At 44.5% G+C, this 16,720-nt stretch overlaps 1 pseudogene; it reads right to left on the reverse strand.

Moving 5' to 3' along the window:
- Gm4613 (predicted gene 4613) lies at positions 7,216 to 7,576 on the reverse strand (annotated as a pseudogene).

Raw genomic sequence — 16,720 nt, forward strand, 5'->3', positions numbered from 1 at the left:
GGAGATGGAAGCTGGTCAGACAGGGCAGGTGTCTCCCACCATTCAAATACTCAGCCATAAGCCAAAATTGCCCTTGGTTCTGTCTAGGCTAAAAGCGTTTGATGCTCTGGTCCCTGATATGGCTCCTAAAGATTTTAGGGTTGCTTCTTCAGAAGTGGGAAATGGTGAGGACAGGCAGTAGAAACTGATCAGACAGGCCTGGGACCCCCAAGGCCTGCCCTTGATGACAGGAACAACAGATAAGAACCCTAGTCCCTCTTTGTTATTCCCCAAATGATCACCCATGGCTGAAGGCTTGGGGTAACTGGATTGACCAACTCGTCCCTCTCCCCACGCTACATGTCAGTTTCTGACATAAGTTCTTTATTCTATCTATCTATCTATCTATCTATCTATCTATCTATCTATCTATCTATCACGTATGTATGTATGTATGTATGTATGTATGTATGTATGTATGTATGATCTATCTATCTATTTATTGAGACAGAGTCTCTCTACGTAGTCCTTGCTATCCTAGAATTCACTATGTAAAGATCAGGCAGATCTTGTGCTCAGAGATCCTCCTACCTCTGCCTCACGAATTTCAAGATCAAAGGTATGTGCTACCGTGCCTGCCTGCATAAGTCCTTTAAAAAGGACTAGAGAAACAGTTAGATGGTACTCTGGGACCATGCTTGCTATATAGGAGCTCAGTTCTAGTTTTTTCCTTCCCTCCTTCCCTCCCTTCCTCCTTCCCTCCCTCTTAAGCTTCCACCTACGAATCTATAACACACTTCTTCTTCTTCTTCTTTTTTCTCTTCTTTTCTTTCTTTCTTTCTTTCTTTCTTTCTTTCTTTCTTTCTTTCTTTCTTTCTTTCTTTCTTTCTTTCTTTCTTTTTCTTTTTTTCGAGACAGGGTTTCTCTGTATATCCCTGGCTGTCCTGGAACTCACTTTGTAGACCAGGCTGGCCTCGAACTCAGAAATCCGCCTATCTCTGCCTCCCAAGTATAACAAACTTCTAAACCACATTCTCTTTGGTCCATGAATTTCATTCTCTGAATCTGAGCGGTGAGAACCACAAAGTCTGGTTCAAAGAAGCCTTGGTGGCTGGCTGTTGAGTTTCCGGGATTCTAGCTCCCAAAGAAGAGAAGGGCTCCCTCACTCTCTAAGATACCTTGATATTCCAACATTATGAAAACTGAAAGATGTTGAAGGACAGGAAATTGGTAAGAAGACTTTAGTACTTGGAGAGATGGCTCAGCAGTTAAGAGCACTTGCTGCTCTGTCAGGGGACCTGGGTTCAATTCCCAATACCCACATCCGGTGGCTCCCACCCTTTTTAACTCTAGCTCCCAGGGATTCTACCCCTCTGGTCTCCAAGGGCACCTGCCTCATATGTACATGTCTACATGCAGACACACACACCCACACACACACTGGCACATAATTAGAAATGATAAAAAGGTAAACATTTTAGAGCTTATATCAGATCTAAAGATGTATGTGTGGATGTATATGAATGTGTATGTGTGTACATGTATGTGCATATGTGTATGTGTATCTGAGGAAGCTAACAGCCATGTCTCCATTCCCACCCAGCCTTCTCTGTCAGGCTTCTCTTCTATTGGGCTCTGCGCCCACCTCCTCCTATCCACCCCTCCTTCTAAGATTTATTTTTTATTTTATTTATTTATTTATTTTTTTTTTTTAAAGATAGGATCTCTCTATGGAGCTCAGTATGTAGATCTCAAACTCCTGAGATATTCTGTATCTATCTGTCTCCAAGTGCTGGGATTAAAGATACGTGCCATCATGCCCTAGAACAATATTCTGTATCAAAAGAAGACATTGTTATGGCCTCTATCTATGCTGCCTGGGCCACAGACTGAGTGGAAACTGACTGGCTGGCTCAGCAGGTGAAAGAGCCCTTGCCATACAAGCCTGGGCACCTGGGTTTGATCCTTGTGACTCAGGGTGAGTGTAGCAAACCTGCTCCTCAAAGTCTCCCCCAACACACACACACACACACACACACACACACACACACACTCCCCACATACCCCATACACACATACACACCCATATGCATATACATATATACACATATGCACACACATGCACACATATACACATACACACACAAACACACACACATACAGACAATACACTACACACCTACACACATATAGCCCTATACATACATACACATTCACATACATTCACACATATATACACATACACACACATTAAAAATTTTTTAAAAAAATGACCTGGAAACTTTGATTGTGAGATTTCCTGCACAAACAGACACATACACACAATACATCATACACATATACATAAACAAATAATACAAATAAAAAAATTGTTTTAAATGACCTGGAAACTTTAATTGTAGGATTTCCTGATCCATTCAAGAATCCTTTGGAGGCTGGAGAGCTGGCTCAGCGGTTAAAAGCATTAACTACCCTTCTAGAGGTCCTGAGTTCAATTCCCAGCAACCACATGATGGCTCACAGCCATCTGTAATGACATTCTTCCGGTGTGTACTCATATAAAATAAAAATAAATAATCTTTAAAAAAAAAGAATTCTTTGGGATTTGCTAAAGAACTCCAGGTCATGTTATTGACCTATGAACCAGGGTTTCCTGACATATCAATTAATTTAATTATTGGCTTCAGGAAGCCAGAGAGGGGGATGGTTTTGCTTGCTAGATAGAAAAAGCACTTTGAGGGCCTCCTAATAGATGCGCTGGGCCTGATAGCACACATCTGGAATCCCAGCACGTGGGAGGTGGAGGCAGGAGCATTATGAGTTCAGGGCCAGCCTGGGCCATCTGAGGCCTTGTCTCAAAGAGTCAGAGAAGGGCCAGTGAGATGACTCAGTGGGCATGCTAGTCACTTCTATGTCTGTGGTAAAGTACTATGACCACCGTAACGTAGAAGGAAGGGTTTATTTTGGGCTTGTATTACGGAAGTAAGAGTCGGTCACCATCACGATGGGGCGATGGGGCGATGGGGTGATGGGGCGATGGGGCGATGGGCCGGAGTGGCAGGCTGGGAGGCTGGAGCAGCAGCTGAGTGCTCACATCTGAGATGGAATACGCAAAGCAGAGAGAGCAGAGTAGAAATACACACAGCTCTTGATACCTCCGAGACTCCCAGCGACACACTCTCTCCAGCAAGACACACTTCCTAAGACTGGCCCAACAGTGCTACCACCTGGACTCCAAGAATTCAAATACCCGAGACTTATAGGGGGCGGGGGTGGGGGGGAGAATCTCATCCAAACCACAACAGAACAGAGCATAAAGGTATTTGCTGCCAAGTGCAGGGACCTGAGGCTGAACCCTGAGACCCACATGGTAGAAGAAGAGAACTAACTCTTAGAAATTGTCCTCTGACCTCCACAGGGATGCTATGGCTCCCTGTGTCTCCCCCTCTCCCAATAAATAAAAATGAAATTTAAAATAAGACAGAGCTTGAGGCAGGGGCTGGGAGAAACACAGAGGATTGTGAGTTCAAGGCCAGCCTGAACTGTATATGTGCGTTTGAGCTACACACACAAAATAAAAGACCCTAAGAAGGGGCTGATGGGGCTGGAGAGGTGGGCCAGTGGTTAAGAACACTGGATACTCTTCCAGAGGTCTTAAGTTCAATTCTCAGCACCAACATGGAGGCTGGTAACAGTGTATAATTGTAGACCCATGGGATCCAGTGCCCTTCTGGTGTGCATACTGGTAGACAAAGCACCCATTTGTATGTAAGCAGAGAAGCATCAGATGAAATTTTTTGTATCATCCCGAAGCGAAGAAAGAAACTGGTATCCGGTTTTTTGGCCGATGGGGGATGGGGTGAGATTAGTAGGCAGTGAGGGAAGAAAGGATCCGGGGAGCAAAGGTTTCAAGTTAAGAGAGTGGGCGGACCCAGACAAAGTCCGCGTTTCTCTGTGAGTCAGTTCTAGTCTAGAGTCCCTGTTTCTCTCCCCTCCCTCACTCTCTCCCCCTCTGCCCCTCCTCCCACTTCTTCCTCTGTCCCTCTCCAAAGCTTCTATATCTTTCTGTGACGCCTGGGTGGTAAAATAACCTCCATCCAGCCTTTCTTGGGTGGGGGTGGGTGGGGTGGGTGGTGGTGGGGTCTCTTATTTTGTGTATATGCACATACATATAGTAAGAGTGGGTTTTCTCCTGTTAAATTTGTCTCTGTATGCACCCATGATGGGGATTGAACCCAAGGCTTTGCACACACGAGGGGAGTATACTTCCACTGCTGTGCCCATAGCCCTCCTTTTACTTTGAGACAGAATCACTAAATTTGTCAGGTTGGCTTGAACTCCTCCTGCCTCAGCCTCCAGAGTAGCTTGATTTCCAGGCCTGTTCCAACAATTGTAGCCAGCCTCTCCCCACCCTCTCTTCTTTCCTTGCTTCTTGAGAACAGGTGTCCTTATGTAGCCCAGGCTGGCTTGGAACTTACTATGTGACAGAGACTGACCATGAACTCTTCCTGTCTCAGCCTCTGGAATGCTCAAATTAAAGGTATAGGTATCAAAGTGCTAAAACTAGATCCATCTCTACAAAGATAAGTGGGCCTTCGGGTTAATCTCTACCTGCATCTGACAATCCCTGATTGTCCCCAGCCAGTATGCCAAAAATGTCATACTGTAGGGTGTATTGCTCTGAGTCCCATACACACCTTCATCCATCCCTCCTCCCACGGTGATGGCTAAAGTTATGTTTTAAGTTTAAATCACTGTGATTAAGAGATGTATAAAACAAAAATGCCTCTAAAAACCTCCTGGAGTGCTGGAGGCCGCTATTCCTGTACAATAACAAGCCACGTGTTTCCACTTATGTAAACAAGTTCGGTTGCCCCAACTGCACAGGGTGTGTTTGGCCACAGGTAGGGAGGAGGTAGGTACACAGGAAGGAAGTACGGCAAGATGTATGATTTCCCCTCATCGGACTAAGGAAGTACATAGTCTTGTGGGTTTTGTCTTTAAAAGCCTTTGACTAACCTAATTTGCTAGCACATTCTGGAAATCTCAGGTATGGAGCTGGCTGGTATCCATCATTCTGGTCAGTATTTAATAAAGCTCGTTCAAATTTGAGCTCAAAGTTGTGGTAGTGGTCTTAGTCTCACCTGGTGGGGTTTATACCAAATTAAATTGCAAACCAGGGGGTGCTGGAGAGATGGCTCAGCGGTTAAGAGCACTAACTGCTCTTCCAGAGGTCCTGAGCTCAATTTCCAGTAACCACATGGTAGCTCCCAATCATATGTAATGGGATTCTATGCCCTCTTCTGGTGTCTCTAAAGAGAGCGGCAGTGTACTCACATAAACAAACAAACAAACAAACAAACAAACAAACAATTCAAACCCCACACAAGCAGCTGAGGTACCTATTTAATATATCAAATCAGATCTGGTTTCCAGGTTCTTCCAGCATCCCTCACTCCCTACCTGTTACAGACTAGCCTAGGTTACTAGCCTACGCTACATAGGGAGACCCTGTCTCAAAAGCTTAAAAAAAAAAAAGTAAATAACATGAAGTAATATTTTTTAAAATGTTACCTTACATATAATTACAGATGAGAGATGACTCAGTGGGTAAAGTGCTTGAAGCGAAAGTCTGGGGACCAGCCAGCATGGGACAGCGTGGCATGGTGGTGCTTTTGTAACCCCCCAGCTGCTGCTCGGGGAGTCTGGGAGCACAGGCAAGTAGATCACGGAGTTTCATGGCCAGTCAGTGTAGCTGAAACTTAGGGCTCCAGGGTTAATGGGAGACCCTGTCTCAAAAAGTCAGGAGGGTGATCGAGGAACACATGTGATGCTGTCCTCTGCACAGACATAAACACACACGCGTGTGCATACACACACACACACACACACACACACACACAAATACACACACACACACACACACACACACACAGTAAAAAGAATGTTTTAAATATAGAGACAAGAACAGGTATTAAATAAAAACTACAGCGGATATTACTCTGAACTAGTTTCCTGTACTGCATCCGGATAGACTAGACTGCAAATCAAAACGGAGTCACTCATGCTAAGTTCTGTGTTGCCAAACTGAAACTTGAGCAGTCATGTGACCTTCCAGGAAGCAAGCCAACCCTAGATAACCAGTGTCAGGTGCTGCAGGCACATTTTTTCCTGCTTTTTTTGGTTTCTGTTTTTAACAGCCCAAAATGCCCATCAAGGGACACAGGCAGATGATGGAGTATCATGTAGTTCTTATTCATTTTATTGATTTTATATGCTTGGGTGTGTTGCCCAGCACGTTCAAGAACCTGAGCTCATTCCCAGGATGACAGCAAGAACTCATAATTAGCTCACTGGCATGCATAAACTGTTCTGGTTGAATGAAATTGTGTGTAGTTCTAGAATTATCTATAAAGGTTTCTCATATATATATACATATATATATATATATGCATTGATTGATTGATTGAGACAGGGTCTCTCACTGTAGAGCCCTGGCTGGCCTTACATTTTCTACGTAGACCAGACTGACCTCAACCTCACAGAGATCTTGTGCCTGCCTCTGACTCCCAAATGCTGCCATTAAAGGTGTAAGCCGATGTGTCTGGCTTTTAATTAAGATCTTTATATGTGAGGCTGAAAGTGTCTGTCAGTGATAGAGCGCTTGCCTAACCACCGACAAAAATCCTTGGGTTGTATTTCTTATAAATACTGCAAGGGAAAAGGAAAGAAAAGAGCCAGGGAGGCTGGGGAGGTGGCTCACTGGTGAAGAGCACTTGCTGCTCTTGCAGAGGAACCAAGTTCGAGTTCCAGTACTTACATGGCTGCTCACAATGGTCTTTTATTCCTATTGATTTATTTAGCATCTTGATCAAAGCCCCCGCCTCCCCACCCTGGACCTTTTAATTTCAGTTCCAATGGAGTCAATATCCTCTTCTACCCTTATAGCACATGGTACACACACACACACACACACACACACACACACACACACACACACACACAAAGTAAATAAAGTAAATTTTTAAAAAAAGAAGAGAAAAATCCTGGGGTGATGGTCTAGGTATCTGGGAAGCAAAGAAAGGACTAAAAAATCCTCTGACCTTGCTTCATGGTCTCTGATCTAGTATGTAATTCTCAGTCTCTTTTCTCTAAGCCTGTTTTATGTTGGTCTCTCTCTCTCTCTCTCTCTCTCTCTCCCTCTCTCTCTCTTTCTCTCTTTCTTTCTATTTTTTTTTACGTAAATAACCCGTTTATTGCAGGCTAGGCAAGTCTCAGACAGCAGGGCTTCTGCTGATCTTTCAGTTCCTTCAGTCTTCTGACGGCAGACTTCACTGTGATTGCAGAGGTGGTGTTGTAGGTCCAGGCCCCGCCGGCCACTGTTTTTATGCAGGAACCACAGTGCCAGATGCCGACGGCTCGTCTCTTCATCTTGGTCTTGCCACAGAAGGAGCAAGTGTACTTGGCGTGCTGGCTGATTTCAATTTTCTTCACCATTTTCCGGAGGGAGGCACCATAGCGGGTCCCGTACTTGCCGACGATGCCGACCTTCTTGGTGCGTTCAGCCATGTCGCCGGAACCCAAGCCCAAGTCTGAACGCTTTCTTTTCTTTTCTTTCTTTCTTTCTTTCTTTCTTTTTTTTTTTTTTTTTTGGTTTTTTCGAGATAAGGTTTCTCTGTGTAGCCCTGGCTGTCCTGGAACTCACTCTGTAGACCAGGCTGGCCTCGAACTCAGAAATCCGCCTGCCTCTGCCTCCCAAGTGCTGGGACTAAAGGCGTGCGCCATCACGCCCGGCCTCTTTCTTTCTTTCTTTCTTTTTTTTTTTTTTAAGACTTATTTTTTTATTTTATGTATGTGAGTACACTGTAGCTATACAAATGGTTGTGAGCCTTCATGTGGTTGTTGGGAATTGAGTTTTTAGGATCTCTGCTTGCTCTGGTCAGCCCCATTCACTCAAGCCCAAAGATTTATTTATTATTATACAGAAGTACACTGTAGCTGACTTCAGATACACCAGAAGAGGGCGTCAGATCTCATTACGGGTGGTTGTGAGCCACCATGTGGTTGCTGGGATTTGAACTCAGGACCTCTAGAAGAGCAATCAGTGCTTTTACCTGCTGAGCCATCTCGCCAGCCCCCTAGGTTGATCTTTCTTAAAAAGGATATATAGAATTATAGTTATTACTGAACATATTATCTGTATGCTGACAGTCAAAACAAATGGGGGGTCAAAATGCCCTCTTTTATAGTGTTTCCTGTCTTTTAATATGGAAAAAATATATTTGTCTCTCTTAAGTCTCTTTATTTTCTTATTTAAATTTCATACTTTTTAAAAAAGTTGTAAGAATGTTTACACAAACTTGAGACAGGAGATTCTTGACCTAAACATTACAATGTCATGTCTGCCTTGAAACAAGATATGAGGGCAGAGAAGTCAACATTTGAATAACACAAAGATAACCTTTACAGAGTTCACAAAAACATTATGCCTACACAGGACAGCCTGGGCTACAACATTTACAGAAATCTTCCTTTGCAGGCTCAATAGCTTGGCACACATTTGGAACCTATTCTTGTGTGCTACGTGTGCGTGCGTGCGTGTGATATGCCTGTCATGGTGAAATGTGTGTAGGATCAAGCTCTGATATTGCTCCTTGTCTTTCACAGCATTGAAGCCTGGGTCTCTGTCATTATTGTCTTGTCTGTTTCCAGATGTCCTTTCTGTCTCCCCCTGTCTTGTCCTAGTGCCAGATTAGGGGTGCACTTCACAGCTCTGTGTGGGTTCTGTGGTTTTGACCCCTGACCTTAATCTTGCAAGGCAAGGGTTTTACAGTGTGAGGTGTCTCCCCAGCTCCCACACCTAAATCTTTTGCAACTGGAGGCTTACTTAGTTTTTGCATTTGTCTTTATCCACGAGGGTGGTTCTGCCTCACTTGTTTTGACTTCTGGGAGGTGTTTCACAAAATGACTTTGACATATGTCTCCCTCTGTTGCCCCCAGAGACATAGCTGAGCTCTGATGGTTTCCAGGCCTTTCCTTTTAAAATCAGTTCTGCATCTTTTTTTCTGGGTTGAGAATTGAATTTCAGATGCCCGAGTCAAAGGAAGTCTGTTTCCTTCTGTGCTGCCCTCTCCTTGATCTGCCCTCTGAGCCCAGTGGGTCCAGTCCCTCCTGACCTGGCTTCCGGGCCTCTCCTGAAGCCCCTCTCCTCCTAGCCAAATGGGCTGGGTTATTTGTAGAGCTCTGGTTTCTCTGCCTAGACCAGGGAGGAGAGACCAGTCCCATCTGTCTCACCCAGGCACCCAGGCCTGACAAGTCTCAGCATCTGGTTTCTGGGCCTTGGTGGCTCACATCAGCGATCCCCTGTCCTTGGGAAGCTGGCAAAGGAGGATTGCACGTTTCAGACCAATGTGAGCTACAAAGTGAGATTCTGTCTCTTAAACCCCCAAATAATATCCCATAACAAACTCAACCAATGGCAAACCCTCACAAAACCACAAACAAAACAACAAAACAACAGTGGTGATGCTCAGAGGGGGCACCAGGAAGGATCGACAAGGTTTTGGGGATGATGGGGAATGGGGGTGGGACTTTGTTTGTTTGTTTGTTTGTTTCTTTAAAGGAAATTTTTGACAAAGGGAGTTCCCTGAATTCAGTTTGCTCTGCCACAGCCACCGTCTTTTTGTGTGGCTTTGACTAGGCTGTTCGACTCCCAGTTTTCCTCCTCTGTAAATACAGCTCATATCTGCAACTATTTTCCATTCATTCCTTTTTAAAGTTTTTTTTTTAGATTTATTTTTATGTGCATGAGCGTTTTGCCTGCATGTATGTCTGTGCATCACATGGGACGTATCCACAGAGGACAGAAGAGGGCATCATATGCCCTGGAACCGAAGTTACACCATGTAGGTGCTGGGAATTATCTTTCTGGCTCTTCCCCATTAGATTCTTTAAATTGGGTACTATCCTTTCTGTCTTGTATCGAGGAACTTGGGACTGGAGGACAGTAGATTATTTTCCCAGTGTCTGGCTTTCTAGGATAGGGTCCTACTCTGACTTTCTCTTTATTTGCCTCCTTCTGGGACCCTCTGCCCAGCTATGCCACACTCTTCCTCATGAGCTGACTTGCTTCTTGCAGGCTCACTCCATTGCATGCACACGGTGTCTACCAGAGCATGCTCCAGCTATTGAGCTACTGCTTTCCGATTGCATTGTGGTTAGAGGGCTAAACCAGGCGAGGTGGAAGACCTAGAGGGACCAAAAAACTCTGAGAAGGAAGAGCGGGTGGAAGGGAGTCAGAGATGGACACCACAATCTTTCCCCTTCTTCCCTTCTTGCTCTCGTGCTGTGTTCAAACCCCACGCTGGCCTTGTGGGTGGCCATGGGCAGGAGTCTTTTCCCAGTGATCTCACCCAGCAAGTCTAGGCAATGCATCAATACCTCTCCCTGAGAATTACAGGAGTCCTAGGATTAATGCCTGTATTGCATTTTGGCAAATTCTGGTTCGGTTAGTCAATGTGTGGCAACTAAAGTTCAGGGTGCTTGTTTTGTGCCTGGGGTGAACCCCAAGTCTTACCACCACCCAAGAGTGGCTATCATTATTTTCTCCATTTTAACTTTTCACGGACATTCCATTCCTCTAACTGTACTAACTTGTGTAAACAGGTTTGTTACTAATTTCAAAAGACCGCGTGAAAAGGATTTCTTTTCTCGGCATACTCCCTCCCAGGCTACTGGCTGTCTCAGCCACACCGCACTTTCAGTCAGGCAGCTCTTGCAGTTATAAATGTTTAACTTTCTTTGCCTGAACCAGCCTGGGCTTGTGCGTACTGCCCTTCCAGAAGGAAACATCACCCTCACAGAGTAGGGAGAAGGTTACAGGCTCCTGAGAGTTCCTTTCTGGGAGTCATTGTTTTCCTAACACCCACATCTCCAAAGAGAAAGTAAATCCCATCTGCTTCTCTCTTTAAAAAAAATCAGCATGCCTGGGCTTCCAGAATAATGAATGTCTGGAGAAGATCCAGAAGTCAAGGATGTAGCAGATGCCTCCAGAGGTGCCTGGTATCAAAGACCTACAAAGCCCCACCTCAGGCTTGGGAGCCATTTCCATGCTCAGGCCACACTCTGGGGGTTCTGGGGACTTGGAAACCAACAGTCCTGACTCAATCCTTCATAGTCTAGCAGAGGCCAGGAGAAACAGATCATTGTCTAAGTTTCTCTAGGCAACCAATTTGAAATGTATCAAAGAAAAACAGAGTATTTTGACCTCCTCATCCCATGAGAGTTTGTATAATGGTATCATTATATTTCTTCATTACAGAGTTTGCCAGAAATGTTAGGGAAGACATTTAATAATTAGACTTCACTTTTGGAGTGTGCGCATGCATGTGCGTGTGTGTGCGTGTGTGTGTGTGTGTGTGTGTGTGTGTGTGTGTGTGTATGTGTGTGTGTGCAGGTAGGTGCATGGAGAGGTCAGTGGTCAATTTTAGGTGCTGTTTCTCAGTTGACACCTCTTTTTTAGTTTTATATATATATACATATATATATATATATATATATATACACACACACACATATATATATACATATATATACATACACACAAATATATAAATACATACATATACACACATATATGCACACAAACATGTACTATATATATTCATCATCATCATCATTATTATTATTAATTATTTTAAAGGCAGGGTCTTTCACTGACCCAGGGCTCAGCAATTAACCCAGGATGTCTTGTCAGTGAACCTGGAGATCCCTGGCTCCTCTTCCCAGTGCTCATGTCTTTATGCTTCTCTGTTTCTTTTGTCTGACAGGGTCTCATGAAGCCCAGATTGGTTTCAAACTCACATTATGACTAACTGAGGGGGACCCTGAACTTCTGAATCTCTTGCTTCCCCATTCTGAGTGCTGGGGCTATGAACATGCAACACCTGGTGTTTGGTGCCGTGGATTGAGTCCAGGGCTTTATGACTGCTAGGCAGGCACTCTACCAATTGAGCTACACCACCACCACTTAAGTTAAAAAAAATTTTTTTTAAAAGATTTACTTATGTGTATAAGTGTTTTGCATGCATATATGTTCCTGGTGCCCTCCAAGGTCAGAAGAGGTCTTTATACCACCTGGAACTGGAGTTGTACATGATTGTGAGTCACTTTGTGGGTGCTGGGAATCAAACCCAGGTCCTCTGCAAGAACATGTATTAACCACTGAACCATCTCTCCAGCCTCTAACATTTTTTAAGAGAATAACCTACTTTTATTATTTTAAATTATGCGTGCGTGTGCGTGCGTGCGTGCGCACATGGGGGAATGCACACATGACTGTAGGAGCCCAAGGAAGCGAAGGGCATTGGGTTCCCTGGTGCTGGAGTTACAGAAGCTGTGAGCCACCTGACTTGGTACTGGAAACTGAACTTGGATTCTGTGGAAGAGCAGTATGTTCTCTTAATCATGGAGCTGTTCCTTGAGTCTCAAGTTTGAACAGTTCTCATCCCTGGGCTGGAGAGACTGTTCGATGGTTAAGAGCACTTATATGCCAGGTGTTTTAGTCTCAGCACTGGAGAGGCAGAGGCAGGTGGATCTCTCTGAGTTCAAGGTCTACAGAGTGAGTTCCAGGACAGCCAGGGCTACACAGAGAGACACTGTCTCAAACAAAACAAAACAAAACAAAACAAAACAAAACAAAACAAAACAAAACAAAACACACTCATTGTCTCTTTTAGAGGAACTGGGCTCAGGTCTCAGCATCCATGCTGGGTGGCTCACAACAACCTGTGATCCAGTTCCGGGAAATCTGATGTCCTCTTCTGGTCTCTGAGGGTATCTACACACACACACATACACACAGACACAGACACACATACACACACACACACACACACACACACAGACAGACACACAGACACACACACACAGACACACACACACAGACACACACATACACACACACATACACACACACAGACACATACACAGACACACACACAGACACACACAGACACATACACAGACACACACACAAACACACACACACAGAGACACACAGACACACACACACAGACACACAGACACACACACACACACACACACACACACGCACAAATATACACAAACATACCAAAAACTTTTTTTCTTAAATCCTTTTACTTCTGCTGCTGCAAGCATGGAGAAATAGCATTCATATAACAGAAAGACAAAGTAATATAGTGATGTCCCCTCTCATTTGTTTTTTTTTTGGGGGGGGTGGGGGGTGAGGGATGGTCTTTAGATAAGGTTCCTCTATAGCTTAGGCTTGTCTTGAATCCACTATGTTCTATAACCATCCAAAATTCTTTTGTGAACTTATTTCTAGAGAAGGTTTTGTTATGTAGCCCTGGGTAGCCTGGTGTATGTATAGACCAGGCTGGGCTCAAATTCACAGAGATCTGCCCACTTCTACCTTCTTCTGCTGGTTAAAGGCTTGCAACAACATTTCTGTTTTCTAAGAAAAAAATTGAAAAGCAAAGATTTGCAAGAAAATCACGTGAGACACAGGAAAAACCTAAAATATGTTTTTCCTGTCTTTTAAATTAGTTATCTATTATTTTTGAGATAAGGCTCATCCAGCAACATATCTTGTATTCTTTTTTTTTTAAAGTTATATTTTTATGTACTGTATGTGAGTGGGAGTGTGTGCTGGTCAGAGGACAACTTTCAGGATCCAGATCTCTCCTAGCACTGTGTGGGTCCTGAGTATTGAACTCAGGTTGTTGTGCTTGGCTACAAGTGCCTGTACTAGCTGAGCCATATTGTGGGCCCTCTTATTCTGTGGTCTCAGAACACAGGCCACTTTGGGGGAGTCTAACACAGACTATTTTTTCCACACTCAGAGCCATTCTGCATCAGGCAGCAGCTTGGTCTCCTCCAATTTCATGCAGTCCCAACATCCACTTGGGGACATGCCAGATCGCACAAGTTGAACCTCTCTCCCATAAGGCTAACCCCCATTCCTGTCCTAGGAGAAGATTGCTACAGCCTCTGATTGTCAACTCTGTGCTTCTGATCTATTGGTTATGAGTCGGGTTCTCATGACCTCCCTCCTGGGGCCTAACTAATTTGCCAGAGTGGAACTTAGGGAAGCAGTATTTATGCTTCCTGATTTATTATAAAGGCCAGATGGAAGAGATGTGTTAAAGTGTGGGAGGAGGCTCTTCACTCTGAGCTGTAGTGTACTAAGTGATGGGAGCACACAGGCATCAGTGACCTAGACGGTGTGGTGGGACCACAGGAATGATTTACCTACCACATATTTAGCATGTATCCAGCTGTCTAAAAGCTCTTTGATCACGTTATTTTACTTTCTGTTTTCTCATGCGGCCCAGGGTGCTCCGGAAACCACTATAGAGCCAAGGATAAGCTTGAACATATCCTCCTGTTTCCTGTTGACATTACAGGCATGCGCTGCTATGTTTGGTTTATGTGGCTGCTGAGAATGGAGCCAGGACCTTGTGCGTGTTAGGCAAGCTCTCTACCAACAGAACAGTGTCCTCGGCCATGCCTTTTATCATTTTGATGGAGCCGTGTTCATTGAAGCCTGCTTGAATACATCATGGGCCACCATGATCAACTTGACCTTCACCTCTCTGTCCACACTACTGGCCAGAGAATTGGCTGCAAGCCTCATCTCAAAGCTGCCTAGAGGCATCAGCCACCAGCCATCAATTTAGTATGCTGAAGACACTTGTTACTTCAGACATCCCATTATTTATTTTGTGTACCCATATGTAGCTATTTGTGAAGGCTAGAGGACAACTTGTAAGAGTCAGGTCTTTACTTCTACCATGTGGGTCTGGGGAATCGAACTCAGGTCATCAGGCTTGGCAGCAAGACCCTCAACCCCTTGACCATCTTTCTAGCCAAGCTGTGGGGAATATTGATGTTCTAACCATTTCTTTATTTGTTTACCAGTATTCTGCAAAGACAGCATAAATTGAGGATAGCAGGGAGGTAAGGCTAGAATCCTTCCACTTAGATGTATCCCCATCTTTCCCCTGCCAAAGTAAATCATGAACAGATGGGGATAAGCATGTTAAGAGCTCTAGGTTCAATCACACACACACACACACACACACACACACACACACACACACACACCCTGCAGAGAATGAGCAAGCCATTCTTAATTAGTTCTTTTCAGAAAATTCTCCGTTTATTTTGCTGTGCATTATTACTGTTATCATCATTATAATTATTGAGAGGGAGGGAGGAGTAACCCTGAATTTATGGTCCTCTGCTCCAGCCTCTAGAATAGCAGGGGCACCATAACACCTCACTTGGAATTGTCTATTTGCAAATGAGATTCTGGGTATCTATTCCTTTAGTTTCCTTTCTGTATCTGTCTATCCCCAGGAAAATCCTCAAAGATCTCTGGTAAATGTATGCCAGACTAATGTCTAGTCATGACCTTGAAGGGTCATGGTTTCTGATTTTCACTCTCTGGTCTGTTATGGTCTATAATAATACATTTACATCTTTATAGTAATTACTGCACATCCATGTGTGTGTGTGTGTGTGTGTGTGTGTGTGTGTGTGCATGTGTGTGTGTCCCCTATCAGATGCTTAATTCTAATGTCCATTGTCAGCACAGACCTACTAAATGATTCATAACCATTATGATTCAGCAGCTATGGCTTGTGTCACCAGGCACTGTGCTGAGCCCATGAGAAACATTGCCTTATGTAGTTCCCACTTAAAGGTTAGGAAATGGAGGTTTTTCAATGAATAACTCTCAAGCTAGGGCTTGAGTCCAGGTCCATACAAATACAGACACACACCACTCTGCTTGGAGACTGGAGACTCTCAGAGCTGCAGTGGAATCTTGTTTGTTTTGAGACAAGGTTTCTCTGTGGAGCCTTGGCTGTCCGGAACTCACTCTGTAGACCAGGCTGGCCTTGAATTCATAGAGATCTGCCTGCCTCTGCCTCCTGAGTCCTGGAACTGAAGGCTTGGTGAAGCCCCCTTCCTCTGAGCTCAACTTCTAGCCTTTCTTCTTTCTTTTTAACTTTTTACTTAGTTAATATTATTTTACATTTTAAATTATGATCATTACTTTTTGTCTGTCTGTCTGTATGTCTGTCTGTGGATGGGTTGGTGTGCATATTCCATGTTGCATGTGTGTAAGTCAGGAGACTGCCTAGGAGAATCAGCCCTCTCCCTCCACCAGCTGGAGGTCAACCTCAGGTCGTCAAGCTTGGCAGCAGTCACCTTCCCTTGCTGAGCCCTCTCGCTGGTTACAAGTTCCTTTCTGGAGAGAGTGCCTCACTAAGTTGAGCAGGATGACCTTCAGCTTCGTAGCCTACGCTGGCCCTGAACTTTACCTCTTCCTGCCTCAGCCTCCCAGGTAGTTAGGAGGACAGTCATAATCTGCCAACCCCCTCCCTCACTCCCTCACCTCCACTGAAGATTTTTCTAGAAGACAGAGACTCAGCTGAGGTTACCTTGGGGGAAGCACATAGATCGTCTACCAAGGCTTTACTGAGCTGGGCAATCTCACAACACTGGGAGATAATCCAAAAGGGTAAACAGCAGCAATCTGGCCTAGCATGGTGGCTCCTGCCTGTAATCACAGGAACTGGGTGGCTGAAACTAGGCAACGTGAGATGGCGGCAAGCCTGGGCTAGAATGTTAGATCCCGTCTCAAAACAAACAGGGGGAGGGGAAATAAAAACTAAGTTAAACAACAGCAACA

The sequence above is a fragment of the Mus musculus genome, chromosome 7 (assembly GCF_000001635.26).
Source record: "Mus musculus strain C57BL/6J chromosome 7, GRCm38.p6 C57BL/6J".
In the NCBI taxonomy this organism is placed as follows: Eukaryota; Metazoa; Chordata; class Mammalia; order Rodentia; family Muridae; genus Mus; species Mus musculus.